The following is a 22,645-nucleotide window of genomic DNA, read 5'->3' as shown; positions in this document are numbered from 1 at the left end:
TCAAGTGATCCTCCCACCTCTGCTTCCCAAAGAACTGGGATTACAGGCATGAGTCACCAGGCCTGACCTATTTTCTCATTATTAAATTTAGGTTCAAAATTTAGGTCTGGCCAGGCGCGGTGGCTCACACCTGTAATCCCAGCACTTTGGGAGGCCGAGGCGGACGGATCACCTGAGGTCAGGAGTTTGAGACCAGCTTCAGCAACGTGGTGAAACCCCATCTCTACTAAAAAATACAAAAATTAGCCGGACATGGTGGTGCGTACCTGTAATCACAGCTACTCGCGAGGCTGAGGCAGGAAGGATTGCTTGAACCCGGAAGGCCAAGGTTGCAGTGGGCCGAGATCGCGCCACTGCACTCCAGCCTGGGCAACAGAGCAAGACTCCGTCACAAAAAAATAAAATAAATAAACCCCCCAAAATCCGGAATGCAAAACAAATGTAAGCCTACGCCTTTCACATAAGGAAATGCGTGTGGATCTGTGCTAAAACTCTACCAATAATACAGCAATTTTACAACCTACAGCAGAAAATGCTTTCAAAGGCGGTTGGTACAAATAATATAATAGTAGTCAAATTAGCGTTGGCTCTGAGCCCGGCACTGCTCCGCGCTGCACACGCAGAGTCTCACGCCGTCCTCACGATGGCGCTGTGGGGCCTGGCGGAGGTTTTAAGGGGAAGGGGCCTTGGGGAATCCAGGCTCTCCGGCTGTGTGGTCCCCACCCACCCCAAGCTAACGACATGGACTGCGTGCAATAGATCAGGTATCTTCAGTGTCTCAGGAGAGGCGTCCATGAGGAGGCCATGCATATAAACATTTAGCACCGTGGCAGATACGAGCCAGTGGGCCTGGAAAATGATTTACAAACATAGGAGAGGCATGGCGTCCAGAAAACTAGCTGTGGGGTGTCTGAGATCAGTCACCTGGAGGTCCCTGGTGCAATCTGGGGCCATCAGAAGGGACTGCAAAGACCCAAGGGCAGAGGTAAAGGGAGAAACGGGTCGTGGTCCCATTCTGACCGATACTGAACCTCCGGATTAATTCAGTTGTCTCTAGCTGGGGGCATAGGGAGGACGGGGGCGTCCCAGGGTGGGAGTGCACAGGTTTGTCATTGCTGCAGTGTGTGTGGTGGAGGGGCTGAATTTCAGACCAGGCCCGGGCTTCTGAGAATCTAGCCTTGGGAAGCAGTGTAAACACAAGAAACTCCCCGCGGCCAGGGACTTTGATCCAAGGGTTTCGCATCAGGCCCTGGGTCGGGATCACAGCTGAGCGGTTTACCAGCCGTGGGCCTGTGCACGATCCCATCCATGCTGTGAATGGTGGAGGCGGCCGCGGGCAGGAGGCCAGAACCAGAAAGGAACGGGATGTGGATGGGGGGAGGGGAGCTAGGACCAGTCCCCCCGCGGGTGGGGGGGCTTGGGGACCTGGGATTCGTCCGCTCAGAGGAGGCGGCTCTCCCAGGGGCGGGCCCGGGATCTGGGGGCACTGGCTGGCCCCACTCCCCGCCGCATCCCCCTCGCCGCCCGCCCTCCCCGCCGCCAGAGGAGGGGCGGCCTCCTGCACTCGCACCCGCCCGCGGGATCTCAGAGTCGCCGCCCCCGGCGCCGGGCTGCAGCCGCCACGCCTCAGGAGAGGACAGACCGCCCAGACCGCCTGTCCCGGGGCTCCCTGGGCCACGCCAATCCCGGGGAGCCCCCCGACTGCCTCCCAGAGCAAAGTGGGGAAGGGGAGCTTAGCCCGCAGCTGCCGCCTCCGAGCAGGCCGCCAGGTGAGCGCCGGGAAAGGTAGGCGACCGAGGTCGGGAGCCAAGCGTCAGTCCCGTTCTCGCCTGCAGCCTGGGCGCCCCGGGAAGGATTCCCGCGCCAGGCCCTGCCCGGAGGGGCGGGTCCCTGGGAGTCCCGTAACCCGCAGCTTCCCTTTCCCGGGCCCTCCCGCGGCCTGAGGCTCCTTTAAACCCAAAGTTATACAAATGCACGTTAGAAAGCCCTAAATCTGGAAGGGCTTCGCTTTGGAAGTAGGTGTTCGAACGCCCAGGCTTCTCCACCCCTGCGCTCGTCCGCGGAGGCCGCCATCCAAAACCCCTGCCAAACGCTGCAAGCCAACTCGTGGGCGCCCCCGCCCGGGGAAGGCTAGGCCGCTCTTTACCGTGGCTGGATTTGCCGTCTTCCGGCCTGCAGGCCCCTCGCAGAATCAGCGAATCAGAAGCCTCGGAGGGCGGTTTCTTGATTTAGCGACTCCGGCACATTGTGTGTCCCGCCGCGGCCGCAACTCTCGGTTTCGATCTTCTGCTGCGATGTTACTTTTGCAGTGTTGGCGATTTGTTCTACAGCTCTGGATATCGCCTCTTCAACTTTAGACAGCGTCTGTTTACTCCATAGTTTGAAAGACAAATAGTATGTGTCTAGTTGTGAACTAAATAATACTTTTAAAATGTTCCAGTAATACACGACACTCAGACACCGAGAACAACGCGCCTTTAAACCTCTCCCTCACCACCGCCCCCAACCCCTGTCGGCCAAATAGGTTTTTTTTGTAATTACATTACTTTTCAAAAATGGCAAAAAGTAACTCCCGATCGCTGCTGCCACGTTTTAAACTTTTTCCACTTTTGATTCCGTTGTTTCCTTCGGTGTCTATCGCCAAATCTTTAAAGCAGGTTTTTGAATTATTTATTTCATCAGCTTTTAGGCGAGGCATCCATGGGTCCCTTGCTAAAATAGGAGACAATTTTCACCATCTCCCTGGGTTTCCTCCTCCCTCCCTGTACAGTCCGGGCATTACTTTTCAATTCTCTATAGGGTACTTTTCTAACATCAAATAATTTTTTAAAACTTGTATTGATTGTTCCATTAAATATACCTAATATCTGTAGACTCTCTTTTTGTAAGGCGTGGCTAAGGAGCTTCTTTTAAAAAATAGATCTTTAGGCCAGGCGCAGTGGCTTACCCCTGTAATCCCAGCACTTTGGGAGGCCGAGGTGGGAGGATCACCCGAGGTCAGGAGTTGGAGACCAGCCTGGCCAACATGAAACCCCATCTCTACTAAAAGTACAAAACTTAGCCTGGCATGGTGGCGGGCACCTGTAATCCCAACTACTCAGGAAGCTGAGGCAGGAGAATCGCTTGAAGCAGAGGTTGCAGTGAGCCTAGAACGCGCCACTGCATTCCAGCCTAGGCGACAAGAGCAAGATTCCATCTCAAAAACAAAAACAAAAGTCTATGTATCTCTTTTTTTTTTTTTTTAATTTTTTATTGCATTTTAGGTTTTGGGGTACATGAGCAGAACACGCAAGACAGTTGCGTAGATACACACATGGCAGTGTGTTTTGCTTCCTTTCTCCCCTTCACCCACATTTGGCATTTCTCCCCAGGCTATCCCTCCCCAGCTTCCCCCCTCCCCCGCTGGCCCTCCCCTTTTCCCCCCAATAGACCCCAGTGTTTAGTACTCCCCTCCCTGGGTCCATGTGTTCTCGTTTTTATCTCATATATGTTATATGTATGTTGCCCAGGCTGGAGTGCAGGGTTGTGATCATGACTCACTACAGCTTTGACCTCCTGGGATCAAGAGATCCTCCCACCTCAGCCTCCTGAGTAACTGGGGCCCCAGGCACACACCCCCAAACCCCATTAATTTTTGTATTTTTTGTGGATATGGGGTTTTGCCGTGTTGCCCAGGCTGGTCTCAAACACCTGGGCTCAAGCCATCCGCCTGCCTCCGCCATCAAAAGTCCTGGGATTAGAGGTGTGAGCCAGTGGTGCCCAGACAAAAAGATATATTTTTAAAGTAACATTTTTGTATTTGTATAAATGTTCATTTCTCCAATTCCAGTCAAGTTCTATATATGGCTTACAAATCAAATAGAAAAGTTTGCATTAATTTTTTTCTGTGATAAAAGTAATAGAATCTCTTTTGGAAAAATGGAAAAAGCAGTGTTTTAGATTAAAAGAGATGAGTGAGACCTGACCACCCCCAGTGGTGTTTGAACCTCCGTGGGGATCTTGTTAGGAGGAAATAGCCACAGAAGACCTGCTAGAGACAGGGAAATTGTATCGATGGCAGAATGGATTTCTCTTTATGGTGTTAAGAAGGATCACCTTGTTACCCTTATTCTTAGGAGATTCATTAGGAAGTATTGAAGAGTAGTTCATCAACACTGCCTGGCACAGTGATTCACGCCTGTAATCCCAGCACTGTGGGAGGCTGAGGCGGGTGGATGACCTGAGGTCAGAAGTTTGAAACTAGCCTGGCCAACATGCTGAAACCTAATCTCTACAAAAATACAAAATTTAGCAGGACATGATGGCAGGTACCTGTAATCCCAGCTACTCGGGAGGCTAAGGCAGGAGAATCACTTGAACCTGGGAGGTAGAGGTTGTAGTGAACTGAGATTACGCCATTGCACTCCAGCCTGGGTGACAAGAGCAAAACTCTGTCCAAAAAAAAAAAAAGAGAGAGAGAGCAAGAAAGAGAGCACAAATATGGCAAAACGTGGAGCATATAGTGATGTTCCTTTGATTACTCTTTCAACTTGTCTATATAACGAAATTTCACCGTAAAAGTTGGGGAAAATAAAGTAAAATCATTTTGAAACAGAGACAGAAGACAAGTATACCATAGCACAAACTATGAAGTCCTGTATACCAGAATTCAAATACCAGCAGGTTTTTTTTTTCCTTTGAGATGGGGTGTCACTCTGTCATCCCCGCTACAGTGCAGTGGCATCATCACAGCTCACTGCAGGCTTGATCTCCGGGGTTCAAGCGATCCTCCTGCCTCAGCCTCCTGAGTAGCTGGGACTACAGGCGCACACCACCACACCCGGCTAATTTTTGTATTTTTAGTAGAGATGGGGTTTCACCATGTTGGCCAGGCTGGTCTTGAACTCCCGACCTCAGGTGACCCTCCTGCCTTGGCCCCCCAAAGTGCTGGGATTCCAGGCGTGAGCCACCGCACCCGGCCTAGCTTTTATTTTGTTTTGTTTTGTTCCTGTTATTCTTTTTCCTTGGTCGCACTTTACAAAACCCGCCATTCTCTTACTACCCAGTGGGGGTCTCAGTCCGTTTTGTGGGATGGGGGCTCATCATTCAGGAATCTTGACTAAAAGCCCATTAGATCTATAACGAAGTTTGTTGTAATTTTGTGTTTTGACATGGCTCTGTTGCTTCTTTGCTCAGTGACTGCGCGCACGTTGCTTCCCTCCTCCAAGCCTCAGTTTCCCCACGTGCCTACTTCGTGGAGTGGTTTGAAGCTTCTGTGACATTTTGTAAAGCACTTCCCATATGCCTGAAGCCAAATAAGTGCTCAGTTAACAGTAGCTGTCAGTATTTTGTGAAGGCACTTCCTTAGCTATCACAGCCTGTTCACTTCTGACTAATGCTGTTAACATAACTGGTGCATCTGGCTCCTTCCTTTTCCTTTTTCTTTTCTTTTTTTTTTTTTAATTGAGACAAGGTCTCACTCCCACCCAGGCTGGAGTGCAGTGGCACAGTCTCAGCTCACTGCAGCCTCAGCTTCCTAGGCTCAAGTGATCCTCCCACCTCAGCCTCCCGAGTGGCTGGGACCGCAAGTGCACACCACCGTGCCTGGCTAATTTTTTTTTTTTTTTTTTTTGAGACGGAGTTTCGCTCTTGTTACCCAGGCTGGAGTGCAATAGCGTGATCTCAGCTCACCGCAACCTCCGCCTCCTGGGTTCAGGCAATTCTCCTGCCTCAGCTTCCCGAGTAGCTGGGATTACAGGCACATGCCACCATGCCCAGCTCATTTTTTTTTTTTTGTATTTTTAGTAGAGACGGGGTTTCACCATGTTGACCAGGATGGTCTCGATATCTTGACCTAGTGATCCACCCGCCTCAGCCTCCCAAAGTGCTGGGATTACAGGCTTGAGCCACCGCGCCCAGCCTAATTTTTTTAATGTTGTTTGTACATTACCCAGACTGGTCTGAAACTCTTGGGCTCAAGCCATCCTCCTGCCTTGGCTTCCCAAACTGCTGGATTACAGGCTTGAGCCACCGTGCCCAGTCACCACTCTTTTTCTAGGGATAGATTTGGAACTTGGTATTTTCTTTTTCCTTTTGAAAATTCATCGAACGATCGTGCCAGAGGTTCAGTTTTTGTCCTGCTGTGTTTGGCCTTGTTATTTCCTAAGCACGCCTATCCTTATCCCACATTCTTCTAGTCTCTGGTCGAAGCAGATGGAGGTGCCCACATGGACTCCTCCATCCCATAGCTGGGCGTTCCATGCTAATCATAGCAACTCCTCACAGTGGCAGCAAACATTTGTCAAGGGCCAGGCCCTCATCTCATGAAATTTACCCACAACCGTGAGGGACAAGGGTTATTAGAGGTCCACCCTCTCTGATCCAAAACTCTTGGCACCAGATGCATTTGGGAATCTAGACTTTTTTTGAGATGGCGTCTCCTCTGTCACTGAGGCTAGAGTGCAGTGGCCCCATCTCTGTTCATTCTATCCTCCACCTCTCAGGTTCGAGCCATCCTCCTGCTTCAGCCTACCAAATACCTGGGATTATAGGCACGCACCACCATGCCCAGCTAATTTTTGTATTTTAGTAGAGATGAGGTTTCACCATGTTGACCAAGCTGGTCTTGAACTCCTGACCTCAAGTGATCCACTCACCTTGGCCTCCCAAAGTGCTGGGATTACAGTTGAGAGCCGCTGTGCTCAGCTTAGACTTTGAATATTAAGCAAGTCGCACAGAGCCCGTTTGACATGTTACGTTAGACCCCTTGTAGGGCCTTGGAGCATTTGTGTGATCAAACGCGAATATGCCATCAGTGAGGTGCAGGTTCATTCTCAGGGACAGCCAAAGACTACACCAAACTTTATGACAGCTCAGCTCATGTCAGCTCCTGCCACCAAGTGGGTCTGGGAAAAGCGTTTGGTTTTCCGAGCTTTTGAACACACAGACTGTAGATGAGAGATGCAGGCCTGCACGTTTCCCATCTTGCAGACGGGACACACTCACACACAGAGAAAGGGCCGGGCACAGTGGCTCACGCCTATAATCCCAGCACTTAGGGAGGCCAAGGTGGGCAGATCATTTGATGTCAGGAGTTCGAGACCAGCCTGGCCAACATGGTGAAACCCCATCTCTACTAAAAATACAAAAATTAGCTGGGCGTGGTGGTGTGTGCCTGTGGTCCCAGCCGTAGAGGACACTGAGGCAAGAGGATCGATTTAGTACAGGTAGATAGAGACTACAGGGAGCTATGATTGCACCCATGCACTCCAGCCTGGGCAACACAGTGAGACCCTGTCTCAAAAACAAAATGCTTTTTTTTTCTTTTCATAATCATTCATGTTCTGGGTACTTGTGGCTTATTCCTTATTTTGTATGTGTATTATTTGTAATATCTGTATTTGGATTATTTGTATTATTGTGCTATGTGGTAGTCCATCTTATCTTTTTTTTTTTTTTTTTTTGAGACAGAGTTTCACTCTTGTTACCCGGGCTGGAGTGCAATGGCACGATCTCGGCTCACCACAACCTCCACCTCCTGGGTTCAGGCAATTCTCCTGCCTCAGCCTCCTGAGTAGCTGGAATTACAGGCACCTGCCACCATGCCCAGCTAATTTTTTGTATTTTTTTTTTAGTAGAGACGGGGTTTCACCATGTTGACCAGGATGGTCTCAATCCCTTGACCTCGTGATCCACCTGCCTTGGCCTCCCAAACTGCTGGGACTACAGGCCTGAGCCACCGCACCGGCCCATCTTGTCTTATTAATGACTGACTTGTGTGTGCTACAGTGGACGGGCACCTGGGACATTTCCAGTCTGAAGCTGTGAGGAACAGCAGCACCATGAGTGTTCTTGTATGTTTCCTGGCTCTGGGGTGGAGTTCCTGCTGGGGCAGGAAAACGTTCATGTTTACTTCAGTAAAAAATGTCCAGTGGGCTGGGTGGCTTATGCCTATAATCCCAGCACTTTGGGAGGCCAAGGTGGGCAGATCATTTGAGGTCAGAAGTTCAAGACCAGCCTGGCCAACATGGTGAAACCCTGTCTCTATAAAAATACAAAAATTAGCTGGGCATGGTGGCGCGTGCCGATAATCCCAGCTACTTGGGAGACTGAGGCACAAGAATCACTTGAACCTGAAAGGCGGAGGTTGCAGTGAGCCAAGATCATGCCACTGCACTTCAGCCTGGACAACAGAATGAGACTTAGTCTCAAAAAAAAAAAAAATGTCCAACAGTTTCCAAATTGATTCCAAACAGATTCCACCAGGAATGTATGGGAGTTCTCTTTGATAGTATTTTTAGTGAATTGCAGTGACATTGCACTGTTTTGTTTGCTCTTTTCTTCTCTTTTTGTTTTTGAGACAGGGTCTCACTCTGTCACCTGGGCTGGAGTGCGTGGCAGGATCTTGGCTCACTGTAACCTCAGCTTCTGGGCTCAAGAGATCCTTCCACCTCAGCTTCTCAAATAACTGGGACTCCACACACCCGCCACCGTACCTGCTAACTTTTTTGTAGAGACAGGGGCAGGGAAGGTCTCACTACATTGCCCAGGCTTATCTTGAACTCGTGGGCTCAAGCGATCGTCCCATCTCAGCCTCCCGAAGTGCCGGGATTACAGGCGTGAACCATCACGCCCGGATGTACATTTGCCTTTACACTGTCAAGGTGGACACATCTACAGTCTGTTCTGTTTCCATATTTAAGCCCTACATGCTTTAACTGCAAAGTTTGCAGTGTTTTTTGAAAGCCGCTTTTTTGAGGCGTAATTTACATACCAAAAAATTCAGCCCTTTGAAAGTGGACAACTTCGTGGTTTTTAGTGACTTTATAGAGTTGTGCAACCATCACCCCCGTGACAGAAAGCATCTTCATCACCCCCAAAATATCCCTCGTGCCTATTTGCAGTCACTCTGTTCCCAGCCTAGCCCCAAACAACTACTAATCTACTTTCTAATCAAATAGATCTGTCTTTTCTGGTCATTTCACAGAAGCACTTCATATCATATGTGGCCTTCTGCGTCTGGTCTCTTTGATGTAGCATATTGCTTTGGTTTTTTTCATACTAGCACGTTTATTCCTTTTTATTGCTGAATAATATTCTATTTTGTTGAATTTTCTATTGGCACATTTTATTTATCCATTCATCAGCTGATAGACATTTGGAGATTCCGAATGTATAAAGCTGCTGTGAATGCTCGCACATGAGTGTTTGCATGGAGTAAGGAAGTATGTTTTCATTTCTCTTGGATAATCTAGTCATAGAATTGCTGGATCTCATGTAAGTTTCTTTAACTTTTTTTTTTTTTTTTTTTTTGAGACGGAGTTTTGCTCTGTTGCCCAGGCTAGAGTGCAATGGCATGATCTTGGCTCACTGCAAACTCCGCCTCCTGGGTTCAAGTGATTCTCCTGCCTCAGCCTCCTGAGTGCTTGGGGTTACAGGCATGTGCCACCATGCCTGGCCAATTTTGTATTTTTAGTAGAGATGGGGGTTTCTCCATGTTGGTCAGGCTGGTCTTGAACTCCTGACCTCAAGTTATCCACCCACCTTGGCCTCTCAAAGAGCTGGGATTACAGGTATGAGCCACCGCACCAAGCTTAACTTTAATTTTTATTTTTTATTTTTTAGAGACAGGATCTTATTCTGTCACCCAGGCTGGACTGTGGTGGTGCATTCATAGCTCACTGCAGCCTGGAACTCCTGGACTCAGGCGATCCTCCTGTCTCGGCTTCCCAAAGTCCTGAGATTGTAAGTGTGAGCCACTACAAGTTTTTGTTGGTTTTTGAGACAGAGTCTTGCTGTGTCACCCAGGCTGGAGTGCAGTGGTGCAATCTTGGCTCACTGCAACCTCCTCCTCCCAGGTTCAAGCGGCTCTCCTGCCTCAGCTTCCTGAGTAGCTGAGATTACAGGCATCCAGCACCATGTCCGGCTAATTTTTGTGTTTTCAGTAGAAACAGGGTTTCACCATGTTGGCCAGGCTGGTCTCGAACTCCTGACCTAAGGCCTCCCAAAGTGCTGCAATTATAGGCGTGAGCTACCATGCCTGGTAGCTTTTAAAGAAACTGTCTTTTAAAGAAACTAATGGTTTTCCAAGGTGGCTGTACATTTTATATCCCAACCAGTGAAGTCTGAGGGTTCCAGTTTCTTCATGTCTTTGACTACACCTGTCAGCATTGTCAGTTTGAGTAATAGCCAGGGTAGTGGGTGAAGTGGCGTCTCTTTGTGAATTTAATTGGCATGTCCCAGCTGGGCATGATGGCTCATGCCCATAATATCAGCACTTTGAGAGTTCAAGGCAGGAGGATCCCTTGATTCCAGGAGTTCAAGACCAGCCTGGGCAATATAGGGAGACTCCATCTCTACAGAAAATTTAAAATTAGCTGCGTGTGGTAGTGGGTGCATCTGTAGTCCCAGCTACTGGGGAGACAGAGGTGGGAGGATCACTTGAGTCCAGGAGGTTGAGGCTGCCGTGAGCAAGATCATGCCACCGCACTCCAGCTGGAGCAACAGAACAAGACCCAATCTCAAAAAAAAAAAAAATTAGCATTTTCCTAATGACTAATGATGTGTAGCATCACTTCATGTGCTCATTACTAATTTGTGTATGTTCTTTGGTGAAATATCTACTCAAATCTTTTGTCCTTGTTTTTTTTCTGAGATGGAATTTTACTCTTATTGCCCAGGTTGGAGTGCAATAGCATGATTTCAGCTCACTCCAAAATCCGCCTCCCAGGTTCAAGCGATTCTCTTGCCTCCCATGTAGCTGGGATTACAGACTAATTTTTGTATCTTTAATAGAGATGGGTTTCACCATGTTGGCCAGGCTGGTCTTGAACTCTTTTTGAGACAGAGTTTCGCTCTTGTCACCCAGGCTGGAGTGCAATGGCACGATCTTGGCTCACTGCAACCTCCGCCTCCTGGGTTCAGGCAATTCTACTGCCTCAGCCTCCTGTGTAGCTGGGATTACAGGCACACGCCACTATGCCCAGCTAATTTTTTGTATTTTTAGTAGACACGGGGTTTCTCCATGTTGACCAGGATGGTCTCGATGTTTTGACCTCGTGATCCACCTGCCTTGGCCTCCCAAAGTGCTGGGATTACAGGCTTGAGCCACCGCGCCCGGCCTGGTCTCGAACTCTTGACCTCAAATGATCCACCTGTAGCCAGGTCACAGTATGGGACGGGGCTTAGCTTCCCCCTCCATTTAATGTGCCCCAGGTTCTTGGGCTCCCTTGCCCCAGGAATGGGAGAGAGGCCCTGGCCACGGTGAACTTACCGATTAAATAAATATCAGACCCAAAGAGTTTTGCAGAGAGCGATTTATTAGGCAGAGAGAAGTAGAGAGAGCTCCCACGCTGTTGTGTGAGGGGATCCGGAGAAGGAGTCCGCGCAGGCAAGAGGCAGTGGGGTTTTAACTTTGAAGTTATACCCGCCCTATTCATGTTCTTTTCCAATAAGAGGAGTTCTTTCAGACTTCCTCTGGAGTTATTGATGTTTGACTCTGAGCCCAGATTGGTTGCTTGGGACCACAACAGAGTCCCTCATTCCAGGGCTTTTGGAGGGCTTCCTGAACAAAGGAAGCTCACCTGGAATTTTACCTAGCCCTCTAGCCTGAGAAAGTTAGACATAAGAACTCTAGGTTTCTGGATGGGGAGGTGGATGGAGGCATGGCGCTGGGAAGTTCTTGCCTTTGAAACTACGCCCCTTATGGACCCAGGAAGAGAAGTTAACATAGTCCCTCACACGCACCTTGGCCTCCCAAAGTGCTGGGATTATAGGCGACAGCCACTGCTCCCAGCCTTTGGTCCACTTTTTAACTGGTTTATCTCGTTGAATTTTAAGAGTTCTTTACATATTCTATATGCAAGTCCTTTATCATATCTATAATGTGCAAGTGTAAACGTTTTAACTTATGATAATGTCTGATTTATCCATTTTTTTCTTTTATGAATCATAGTTTTGGTGTTGGATCTAAAAAATCTCTGCTTAACGCAAGATCTTGAGATTTTCTCCTGTTTTCTTCTCAAAGTTTTATAGTTTTAATTCTTAAATTTAGATGTATGATTAATTTCAAGTTGATTCTGGTATGAGGTAATGTTCTAAATCCATCTTTTTGCATATAGATTTCCACTTGTCCCAGCACCATTTGTTGAAGAGTCCTTTCCCCATGAAAACCCATAAGTAAAGCCAATGTAAAGAGAATGCCCCTCGCCTCCAGGCCAAAAGGATTCCTTTTTAGTGAACTTCATCGAGTAGCTGCAACACAGATACAGTTTTATGTTTTTCCTAGAGTTTTTCATAGCTTTCATTTTTTCCCTTTTGAAAGAAGCATTTTTCTTTTCTTTTCTTTCCTTTTTTTTTAAATTTGAGATGGAGTTTCACTCTTGTTACCCAGGCTGGAGTGCAATGGCACGATCTCGGCTTACCGCAACCTCCACCTCCTGGGTTCAGGCAATTCTCCTGCCTCAGCCTCCTGAGTAGCTGGGATTACAGGCATGCGCCACCATGCCCAGCTAATTTTTTGTATTTTTAGTAGAGACGGAGTTTCACCGTGTTGACCAGGATGGTCTCGATCTCTTGACCTCATGATCCATCTGCCTCGGCCTCCCAAAGTGCTGGGATTACAGGCTTGAGCCATAACTCATCCAATTCATTTCTTTGAATTTCTTTTTCTTCTTGTAGACATGCTTCCTTTTATAGTATCCTGTTCTTGTTCTGTGTAGAACATCTTTGCAAACCTAAGTGTTCCCAGGACTAGCTACATAATTTGCAGGGCCCACTGCAAAATGAAAATGCAAGGCCACTTGTTCAGAAATAATTAAGAACATCGAGGCCAGACTCAGTGGCTCAGGCCTGTAATCCCAGCACTTTGGGAGGCTGAGGTGGGAGAATCACTTCAGGCCAGGAGTTGGAGACCAACCTGGGCAACATAGTAAGACCCCTGTCTCCACACACACACATTTTTTTAAAAATGTAAAACGAATACTGGCCAGGCATAGTGGCTCACACCTATCCCAGCACTTTGAGAGGCTGAGGCGGTTGGATCACCTGAGGTCAGGAGTTCAAGACCAGCCTGACCAACATGGTGAAACCCCATCTCAACTAAAAATGCAAAAATTAGCCGGGCGTGATAGCACATTGCTGTAATCCCAGCTACTTGGAAGACTGAGACAGGAGAATCGCTTGAACCCAGGAGTCGCGGTTGCAGTGAGCTAAGATCACGCCACTGCACTCCATCCTGGGTGACAGAGTAAGACTGCAACTCAAATAAATATGAATAAATGAATGAATAAATAAATAAAAAGAACATTGAGGCTAGGCACAGTGGCCCACGCCTGTAATTCTAGCACTTTGAGAGGCTGAGGCAAGCAGATTGCCTGAAGTCAGGGGTTCAAGACTAGCCTGGCTAACATGGTGAAACCCCATATCTATTAAAAATACAAAAATTGGCTGGGCACAGTGGTTCACGCCTGTAATCCCAGCACCTTGGGAGGCCAAGATGAGCAGGTCACCTGCAGTCAGGAGTTCGAGATCAACCTGACCAACCTGGTGAAACCTTGTCTCTAATAAAAATCCCAAAATTAGCCAGACGTGGTGGCTCGCACCTGTCATCCCAGCTACTCAGGAGGCTGAGGTAGGAGAATCGCTTGAACCCAGGAGGCAGAGGTTGCAGTGAGCCAAGATCATGCCACTGCATTCCAGCCTGGGCAACAGCAACAGAGTGAGACTCCATCTCAAAAAAAAAAAAAAAAAGAAAGTAGAAATAGCAGCTACATAGTCGGGCCCAGTGGTTCCCACCTGTAATCCTAGCACTTTGGGACGCCAAGGTGGGAGGATCGCTTGAGCCCAGGAGTTGGAGACCAGCCTGGGCAACATAGTAAGATCCCATTTCTATTTTAAAATTATATATATTTTTAAAACAGAAATAGCAGATACAAGGAGCAGCCACTCCTCCTAAGCCTAAGATAGCCGAGAAACATGAGAGGCCCAGGCTGAGACCGTGACCTTGCTGGCGTATTCTTGGCCATGGCTCAAGGAAGGACAAGGCAACTCTGTGGTGCGGCCCGCTGGAATGCGGAGAAGTCCATCCAGTAGGATGCTGGGGAAAGCAGCGCACAGGGAAGTGTCTCAGCTGAGGCGGGTGCTGCTGACTGCCATGTTGCAGGAGCCATGTGCCAGAGAAACTTCTTGACATAAAGAAATCACACGCACGTGGGAGTCAGAGGCTGGAGAAGCGTGCTTGCTGCGGGAGTAGCTGCCCTGCAGGAGCCAAGTCTGGAAAGGAAGCCAAAGCCTTTCCTCCTGCAACGTCTCTCCGGCGCCCTCTACTGAAAAAAATTAGCATCATGTCAGTCAGCAAAAGAAAAAGATTTAAAGGGCCAAACTCTTTTTTTTTTTTTTTTCTTTTTTAAGACGGAGTTTCGCTCTTGTCCAGGTGGAGTGCAGACGTGAACCACCGCGCCCGCCCCCGCCCCCCCTTTTTTTTTCTTTTTAACAGCGTACCTGGGTGGGCTAGAACCAAACTCCAGTTTCGCTTAAAACAATGAGGTCGTAGATTGATAACTGGCACACTATATGATTCCATTTCCATGAAATTATAGAAAAGAAAAATCGAGGCCGGACATGGTGGTCGATTGATAACTGGCACACTATATGATTCCATTTACATGAAATTAGAGAAAAGAAAAATCAAGGCCGGACGTGGTGGCTCACGCCTGTAATCCAAGCACTTTGGAGGCCGAGGATGACGGATCACCTGAGGTCGGGAGTTCAAGACCAGCCTGACCCATCCTTATTTTAAAAAGAGAGAGAGAGAGAAGAAAAATCGAATTTATAGTAACAGAAAGCAGCCAGGCGCAGTGGCTCATGGCTCATGCCTGTAAGCCCAGCATGTTGGGAGGCCGAGGCGGGTGGATCACTTGACCTCAGGAGTTCAAGAGCAGCCTGACTAACATGGTGAAACCCTGTCCCTACTAAAAATGCAGAAATTAGCCAGGCGTAGTGGCACACACCTATAGAGAATTGCTTGAGCCGGGGAAGCGGAGGTTGCAGTGAGCTCAGATCGCGCCACTGCACTCCAACCTGGATGACAGAGCGATACTCCCTCTCAAAAAAATAAAGAAGAAGAATTTAAAAAGAAAAATAAAAGTTCTGAAGAAGTAGAAGAAAGGAAGAAGAATTAAAATTTAAAAAGAAAAAAATTCCAAAGCTGTTGCTGATAAAATTAATAAAAATGAATTAAGGCCGGGTGCGGTGGCTCAGGCCTGTAAACCCAGCACTTTGGGAGGCCAAGGTAGGAGGATTACTTGAGGTCAGGAGTTCAAGACCAGCCTGGCCAACATGTGAAACCCCATCTGTACTGAAAATATAAAAAATAGCTGGGGTGGTGGCACACGATTGTAATCCCAGCTTCTTGGGAAGCTGAGGTGGGAGGATTGCTTGAACCTGGGAGGAAGAGATTGCAGTGAGCTGAGATCACGCTATTGCACTCCAGCCTGGGTAACAGTAAGACTCCATCACACACACACACACACACACACACACACACACACGAGATTTAAAATCAGTTGAAATAAAATTGCTACATTCAAAACACATACAATTAATGAAAAGTAATAAAATTAATAAAGTAAAAACAATACTTTATAAAATGAAGACAGCTTATAAAATGGAGCCTGCTGTTAGTAGAACCCGTTCAATACAATGAACCTTGAAGATGAAAGTCTATTATTTGGGCCATGCACAGTAGCTCACGCCTGTGATCCCAGCACTTTGGAAGGCCGAGGTGGGAGGGTCACTTGAGGTCAGGAGTTGGAGACCAGACTGGCCAACATGCTGAAACCCCATCTCTACTAAAAGTACAAAAAATCAGCCTGGTGTGGTTGTGTTCACCTGTAATCCCAGTTGCTCGGAAAGCTAAGGCAGGAGAATCACTTGAACCCAGGAGTCGGAGGTTGCAGTGAGCTGTGATCACGCCACTGCACTGCAGCCTGGGCAGCAGAGCAAGATTCTGTCTCAAAAAAAAAAAGTGCATTATTTGGTTTATTTCCAAAGGTACACATTTTAGCTGGACAGACCACGTGAAAATAGAAATGTCTAAGGAGAGGCCAGCTGTTCAAGTCTCTCCACTTCAGCTGCTAGACTAGGATGGAAGAAGCCTCAGATGACCCAGCCCATCCACCATCTGACGGCAGAGGCATGAGTTCCCTAAGTGAGGACCGCATCGCTGATCCCAGTCCAGAGCCATAAAACAAAAAAAAGAATAATGGCTTATTATAAATATAGTCCAGCAAAAGTATACTCTGGATGAACCAAAAACAAACTGGTATCATGATTCACAGAGGTATTTTTTGTGCAGAATTTTCCAGGCAATATAAAAAGGTCTCTGGCCTCAAAAAAACTATACAATTTGAGAATCTGCTGAGGAGATACTTAAAAGCTAACTTAATCATTTTCACAGATTCTTATATTTTAAAATAGTCCCGTCTTTTGTTTGATGGCTCTGAGGAAAGTTTTTGGACATCTTTTTGTTCCCTTCCATGGACTAGTAGCTCTGCGTTTCTTGCTTTAATCACGTTTAGCAAGTATTGGGGGTTTTGGTGTGTGTCCGTTTTGTTGCTGGTGGTGGTGTTTTGTGTTTGGTTTTGGTTTTGGAGATAGAGTCTCACTCTGTCACCCAGTCTGGAGTGCAGTACTGCAGTCATAGCTCGAACTCCACAAGTAATCCTCTCACCTCAGCCTCTCGAGTATCTGGGACTACAAGTGCACACCGCCAGGTCCAGCTAACTTTTTTTTTTTTCTGATCTGACACAGAGTTTTACTCTATGCCCAGGCTGAAGTACAATGGTGCGATCTCGGCTCACTGCAACCTCCACCTCCCGGATTCAAGTGATTCTCCCGTCTCAGCCTCTCAAGTAGCAGGGATTACAGGCAGGTGCCACCATGCCCAACTAATTTTTGTATTTTTAATAGAGACCAGGGTTTCACCCTGTTGGCCAGATGGTCTCAAACTTCTGACCTCAGGTGATCCAGCCACGTTGGCCTCCCAAAGTGCTGGGATTACAGGCATGAGCCACCGTGCCTGGCTCAGCTAATTTTTTAATGTTTATTTTTTGTAGAGATGTGGTCTTACTGTGTTGCCCAGGCTGGTCTTAAACTCCTGGGCTCGAGCAATCCTCCCATCTTGGCCTTCCAAAGTGCTGGGATGCCAGGCGTGAACCATGGGACCCAGCCCATTTTTAGCAAGCCTTTTATAGAAAGTGTAAAACTTGGCTGGGCACAGTGGCTCTCACCTGTAATCCCAGCACTTTGGGAGGCTGAGGTGGGCGGATCACAAGATCAGGATTTGCAGACCAGCCTGCCCAATGTGGTGAAACCCTATCTCTACTAAAAATGCAAAAAAATTAGCCGGGCATGGGGGCCTGCGCCTGTAATCCCAGCAGGGGTCTGGGAGGTCTGAGGTGGGGGAATCGTTTGAACCAGGGAGGTGGAGGTTGCAGTGAGCCGAGATCGTGCCATTGCACTCCAGACTAGGCGACAGAGCAAGACTCTGTCTATGAAAAAAGAAAAAAAGAGTGCACAAATTGCACAACCTGTTGAATATGTACATACAAAGGCAAATGCAGCCAGCCCTCAGATCAAGAAACAAATAAAAAATGCTTTCTAAATAAGTATACCTCTGCCCAGTTTGGTTTTTCTTTCCCTTTGACTCAGGGTGTCACTTGCCAAGGCTGGAGTGCAGTGGTGCCATCATAGCTCACTGCAGCCTCGAGTTCCTGGGCTCAGGGAACTCTCCTGAGTAGCTAGGACTACAGGTGTGTGCCACTGTGCCTGGTTGAAATTTTAACACCATCTGAAATTGTCTTGGTAGGTAATCTTTGTTGTCATTTAAAACACATATCATCATGAAGTGAAATTACTGTGTCATTGATCACAGTCTCAAGATGCAAATGATTCAGTTACAGATTTTTTTTCTTTTTTTTTTTTTTTTTTGTTATGGAATTTCACTCTTGTTGCCCAGACTGTAGTGCAATGGTGCCATCTCAGCTTACTACAAGCTCTGCCTTCCAGGTTCAAGCGATTCTCATGCCTTAGCCTTCCAAGTAGCTAGGACTATAGGAGTGCACCACCACGTCAGGCCAATTTTTGTATTTGTAGTGGAGATGAGGGTTTTACCATGTTGGTCAGGCTGGTCTCAAACTCCTGACCTCAAATGATCCACCCACCTCAGCCTCCCAAAGTGCTGGGATTACAGGCGTGAGCCACTGCGCCCAGCTAAGAACTTGTCTTTAAAAAAAAGTGTGTGTTTTAGAACATGATCCTTCAGACATCTTGGAGGATTGGAAAAAAAAAAAGATGCTATTCCTGAATTACATTGACTAAGCTCAAGGAGATAAATATTTTGTTTTGCCCCGGTTCACACAGATAGGAAATGAGTAGAGCCAGAATTTAAAGTCAGGCCCGTCTGCCTCTACATTTGAGGCACCTATTATTTCTTCTTGAAATGCTCGTTGGTCTGTTCCCATGCAATGCATCGTTCCTTTCCTTTTCTTTCTTTCTTTTTTTTGAGATGGAGTTTCACTTGTGTTGCCCAGGCTGGAGTGCAATGGCGCGATCTCAGGTCACCGCAACCTCCACCTACTGAGTTCAAGCGATTCCCCTGCCTCAGCCTCCCGAGTAGCTGGGATTACAGGAATGTGCCACCACGCCAGTTTTGCATTTTTAGTAGAGATGGGTTTTCTCCATGTTGATCAGGCTGGTCTTGAACTCCCGACCTCAGGTGATCTGCCCACCTCAGCCTCCCAAAGTGTTGGGATTACAGGCGTGAGCCACTGTGCCAGGCTTTGTTTTTTTGGTTTGTTTGTCTTTTGTTATTGTTGTTGTTTCTTAGATGGAGTCTCACTCTATTGCCCAGGCTGGAGTGCAGTGGCACGATCTCAACTCACTGTAACCTCCACTTCCTGGGTTCAAGCAATCCTGCTTCAGCCTCCCAAGTAGATGGGATTACAGGCATGCACCACCACGCCCAGCTAATTTTTGTATTTTTTAATAGATACAGGGTTTCACCATGTTGGCCAGGCTGGTCTTGAACTCCTGAGCTCAAGTGATCCACCTGCCTCAGCCTCCCAAAGTGCTGGGATTACAGGCGTGAGCCACCCCCCCCAGCCCATTATTCTTTTCAGCTAATGCTACTTAACAGACCACTGAAGACATAGTGACTTAGAAAACAGTAATTATTATTTTATTTATTTATTTATTTTGAGGAGGAGTTTTGCTCGTTACCCAGGCTGGAGTGCAATGGCGCGATCTCGGCTCACTGCAACCTCCGCCTCCTGGGTTCAGGCAATTCTCCTGCCTCAGCCTCCTGAGTAGCTGGGATTACAGGCACGTGCCACCGTGCCCAGCTAATTTTTTGTATTTTTAGTAGAGACAGGGTTTCACCATGTTGACCAGGATGGTCTTGATCTCTTGACCTCGTGATCCACCCACCTCGGCCTCCCAAAGTGCTGGGATTACAGGCGTGAGCCACCACTCCCGGCCAATAATTATTATTTTATTATGTGTTCTGGCTCTGGGGACTGCCTGGGTTCAGCTAAGTGGTCCTCACTTAGGAGCTCTTATGCTGTTGCTGTCAGATGGTGGCTGGGGCTCGGTCATCTGAGGCTTCCTCACTCCTACGTCTAGCACCTGGGATGAGGAAACTCACACAGCTGGGAGCTGGAACATCTGGCTCCTCCCAGGCATTTCTGTCTTCACATAGCCTCTCCAGCATCATAACTTCAAAGGCAGCCAGACGGGCAGTGGTTCAGGCAGGGGTGTGCTGGAGCAGGCTTGCATGGTTCAAGCTGCTTTGTTCAAGCTCATCTCTTTCCCATCCATTTCATCTCCACAGTTCAGGGATTTCACATCAGTAGCTTGCAATAAGCTACAGTGCGCTGCTTTCTTAAACCACAGAAAGAGGCCGGGCACAATGGCTCACGCCCTAATCCCAATAGGGGATTGGAAGGCCGAGGCCCGTGGATCAGCTGAGCTCAGGAGTTTGAGACCAGCCTGGCCAACATGGCAAATCTTCATCTCTACTAAAAATACAAAATTTAGCATGATGAAACTATGTATGTACTAAAAGTACAAAACTCAAGATGGGCGTGATGGCACATGCATGTAATTCCAGCTACTTGGGAGGCTGAAGCACAAGAATCTTTTGAACCTAGGAGGTGGAGGTTGCAGTAAGCCGAGATGTACCACTACACTTCAGCCTGGACGACAGAGCAAGATTCTGTCTAAAAAAACAAAAAAGCCAGGCCTGGTTGCTCACTCCTCTAATCCCAGCACTTTTCAGGGACAGGTGGGTAGTCACCTGAGGCCAGGAGTTGGAGACCAGCCTGGCGAACATGGCAAAACTCCATCTCTAAAATTTTGTAAAAATAAAACGTTTAACCGGGCATAGTGGTGGGCACCTGTAATCCCAGTTACTTGGGAGGCTGAGGCAGGAGAATCACTTGATCCCTAGAGGCGGTGGTTGCAGTGAGCCGAGGTCAGGCCATTGCACTCCAGCCTGGGCAACATAGCAGGACTCTGTCTCAAAAAAAAAAAAAGGCCCACAAAAAGCAACATTCACTATAAACCCAAGCTCTTTTTCCTGCCCTAGAGAGCCACTTGTTAAACATCTGGCAGCACACCACTGGACTGACTGTGCTCCAAAAGCACATATTAGAAAGACAGTCAGGAAGAGGCTGTACACTCTATGATCCAGACTCAGAAATCGCTTAGCAGGGTGGCCACATGGCTCTCACCTGTAATCCCAGCACTTTGGGAGGCCAAGGCAACAGGATTACTTGAGACCAGCCTGGGCAACATAGGGAGACCCCCCCCAACCCCAGTCTCTAGAAAAGAATTACAAAACTTAGCTGGGCATGGTGGCATGTGTCTGCTGTCCCAGCTACTCAGGAGGCTGAGGTGGGAGGATCACTTGAGCGCAGGAGTTTGAGGCTGCAGTGAGCCATAATCACATCACTACACTCCAGCCAGGCAACAGAGAGAGAGAGAATAAAATCCCTTATCAGTGTCACTTCTGCAGTGGTCTGAAAGTTGAGGTAGTCACAAAGGCCTGCCCAGTGCCCAGGAGGGAATGTGGACCCCACAGCTTCGTTAGCAGAAGGGAACTGAAAGAGCATGTCAGATAGGAAATGATATCCTAGCCACTTTTGGAAAATATGGTGTGCTATTGCATCCTGGGTCCCTCCCGAGTAGCTGAGTACCAATAGCATTTCCCGGTCACTTTGACTGCCAGTAACGTTCCTCCAAACACACACACTCCCAAAAACCCTGGAAGCAGGCAGTCCCAGGCCCTACTTGTCCTATTGTGACCCAGCCAGTAGTTGGCATTCAGTCTTGCAGTGTGTACTTTTCAACCTTTCCTGAAATCAGCCAGAAGCCCCTCTGAGGTTTATTCTGCAAAATAAACCTGTCTTTGACTGTTGAGCCACTTTTCGTGTTTCTCTTCTCCTTACTTTTTTTTTGAGACAGAGTTTTACTCTTGTTTCCCAGGCTGGAGTGCAGTGGCACAATGTCAGCTCACCACAACCTCTGCCTCCTGGGTTCAAGCAGTTCTCCTACCAGCCTCCCAAGTAGCTGGGACTACAGGAATGTGCCATCATGCCTGGCTAACTTCTGTATTTTTAGTAGAGATGGGGTTTCACCACGTTGTCCATCTGGGTTTCACCATGTTGTCCAGGCTGGTCTTGAACTCCTGACCTCAGGTGATCTGCCTGCCTTGGTCTCCCAAACTGCTGGGATTACAGGCATGAGCTACCAGGCCAGTCCCCATACAATCATTTTATATAGTTTGTATGGTGTAGCTGAGGGATCATATGGTACATTTCTTGAACATCTCTGCTCCCTGGTGAAGTCTGGCTGTCCCCTTTGGGCGAGGGGCCCATCCCCCAGTCCCAGAGATCCTCCTTTTGCCAGTGGAAACATACTCCTAAGAAGAGCAGGAACTGGTCAGGCCAGCCTGATCAACATGGTGAAACCGCAACTCTACTGAAAATAAAAAAAAATTAGCTGGGCATGGTGGTGTGTACCTATAATCACAGCTACTCAGGAGGTAAGGCAGGAGAATCGCTTGAGCCAGGGAGACAGAGGTTGCGGTGAGCCGAGATGGTGCCACTGCACTCCAGCCTGGGTGACAGAGTGAGACTCCATCTCAAAGAAAAAGAAAAGAGCAGGAACTAAGAACTCCAAGGAACTAAACTCTGGTGAACATCACACCCATGCCAGGTGGGCCAGTAGACTTGTTTATAAACCTCAGGGAATTATTTATGTATATGTATTTTCAAGGGGCAGAGTTGCTCTGTCACCAGGCTGAAGTGCAGTGAGTGGTGTGATCTTGGCTCACTGCAACCTCTGCCTCCCAGGTTCAAGCACCAGGCCTCAGTGAACTATTAATGCAACTCATAATCACCTGGAGAAAAATACAGCCTGGTCTTTGTAAAGTCTGTCTCCATAACTTCATTCTTTCTGCAGTAGAAATTGATGTCAGGGGCTGAGCATGGTGGCTCACAGCTGTGGAAATTAATACTTATAATTTTTTCTTCTTTCTATCTTCCCTAGACTGCTCAGAAGGAGAAAATTAATATTAAAAAAAAATTAACGGCCAGCTGTGGTGGCT

General features: G+C 47.8%; 1 protein-coding gene across 7 annotated transcripts in view; it reads left to right on the top strand.

The window, feature by feature from the left end:
• The first annotated feature begins 672 nt into the window (after window positions 1-672).
• Window positions 673-22,645, top strand: part of FBXO17 (F-box protein 17) — a 38,724-nt gene continuing 16,751 nt past the window's right edge. For 3 of the 7 annotated variants that reach the window (XM_078359331.1, XM_078359330.1, XM_054249862.2), the window contains exon 1: window positions 673-764. The gene's annotated coding sequence lies outside the window, so the exon portion shown is untranslated. Of the gene's footprint in view, window positions 765-1,612; window positions 1,786-22,645 lie in introns of those variants that run through there. The other 4 variants (XM_078359335.1, XM_078359333.1, XM_078359332.1 and 1 more) reach the window with 2 other exon arrangements.

The sequence above is a fragment of the Callithrix jacchus genome, chromosome 22, assembly GCF_049354715.1.
Source record: "Callithrix jacchus isolate 240 chromosome 22, calJac240_pri, whole genome shotgun sequence".
Taxonomy (NCBI): Eukaryota; Metazoa; Chordata; class Mammalia; order Primates; family Cebidae; genus Callithrix; species Callithrix jacchus.
The sequence above is the reverse complement of the archived record's forward strand: the minus strand, read 5'-3'. Positions and strand labels throughout refer to the sequence as shown.